Here is a 1,380-nt window from a genome sequence, read left to right as displayed (position 1 = left end):
GACTCACCAGTCCACATTAGAGCCAACATGGAGGACTCACCAGTCCAAATTAGAGCCAACATGGAGGACTCACCAGTCCATATTAGAGCCAACATGGTGGACTCACCAGTCCACATTTGAGCCAATATGGGGGATTTACCAGTCCAGATTAGAGCCAACGTGAATGAATCACCAGTCCACATTAGAGCCAACAAGGAGGACTCACCAGTCCACATTAGAGCCAACATGGAGGACTCACCAGTCCACATTAGAGCCAACATGGAGGACTCACCAGTCTACATTAGAGCCAACATGGAGGACTCACCAGTCCAGATTAGGGCCAACATGGAGGATTCACCAGTCCACATTAGGGCCAACATGGAGGATTCACCAGTCCACATTAGAGCCAATATGGAGGATTTACCAGTCCAGATTAGAGCCAACATGGAGGACTCATCAGTCCACATTAGAGCCAACATGGAGGACTCACCAGTCCACATTAGGGCCAATATGGAGGATTCACCAGTCCACATCATTAGAGCCAACATGGAAGACTCACCAGTCCACATTAGAGCCAACATGGAGGACTCACCAGTACACATTAGAGCCAACATGGAGGACTCACCAGTCCACATTAGAGCCAACATGGAGGACTCACCAGTCCACATTAGAGCCAACATGGAGGACTCACCAGTCCACATTAGGGCCAACATGGAGGATTCATCAGTCCACATTAGAGCCAATATGGAGGACTCACCAGTCCACATTAGAGCCAATATGGAGGACTCACCAGTCCACATTAGAGCCAATATGGAGGACTTACCAGTCCAGATTAAAGCCAACATGGAGGACTCACCAGTCCACATTACAGCCAACAAGGAGGATTAGACTCAAACATGAAGCTTGGCTCAATCTGTTAACTTTACTACTTTCACTTTTAAACCAACAAGGCAGATTGAAGCAAAAACATCAAAGGAAAAACTTGTTCTTCAACATATATTTTTCACACAAAGTATAAAGTAAATGAAATATGTTTCTAAATGATCTGAGACTTCAGAATAAAGTAAATTATTGTCAGATTAAAGATGCTCTGCTTCAGGTGTGAGACCTAGAAAGGTGATGTAGCTCTGGTTGACCAATTTAAAAGACATCAAACCATCATAACTTCAGCTCTTGAGATCTGGTTCAAAGACCAGATATAAGATAATAATAACAGTGTTGAGCGGATCAATTTAATGATAATAATAACAGTGTTGAGCTGGTCAATTTAATGATAATAATAACAGTGTTGCGCTGGTCAAATTAATGATAATAATAACAACAGTGTTGATCTGGTCACAGTTAAGATAATAACAACAGTGTTGAGCTGGTCCATTTAATGATAATAATAACAGTGTTGAG

The 1,380-nt window shown here is 42.7% G+C and overlaps 2 protein-coding genes across 4 annotated transcripts in view; one reads left to right on the top strand and one right to left on the bottom strand.

Moving 5' to 3' along the window:
• The window catches only part of ptpn1 (protein tyrosine phosphatase non-receptor type 1), a 34,429-nt gene that overhangs the window by 9,292 nt on the left and 23,757 nt on the right, over positions 1–1,380 (top strand). The gene's annotated exons all lie outside the window — the stretch shown is intronic.
• kdm5bb (lysine (K)-specific demethylase 5Bb) overlaps positions 1–1,380 on the bottom strand; it is a 109,905-nt gene that overhangs the window by 107,253 nt on the left and 1,272 nt on the right. The window lies entirely within an intron of this gene.

This window comes from Nematolebias whitei, chromosome 11, assembly GCF_014905685.2.
Source record: "Nematolebias whitei isolate Nwh7 chromosome 11, NemWhi1, whole genome shotgun sequence".
Lineage (NCBI taxonomy): Eukaryota > Metazoa > Chordata > Actinopteri > Cyprinodontiformes > Rivulidae > Nematolebias > Nematolebias whitei.
Note: the sequence above shows the minus strand (reverse complement) of the source record. Positions and strands in the feature narration are given on the sequence as shown.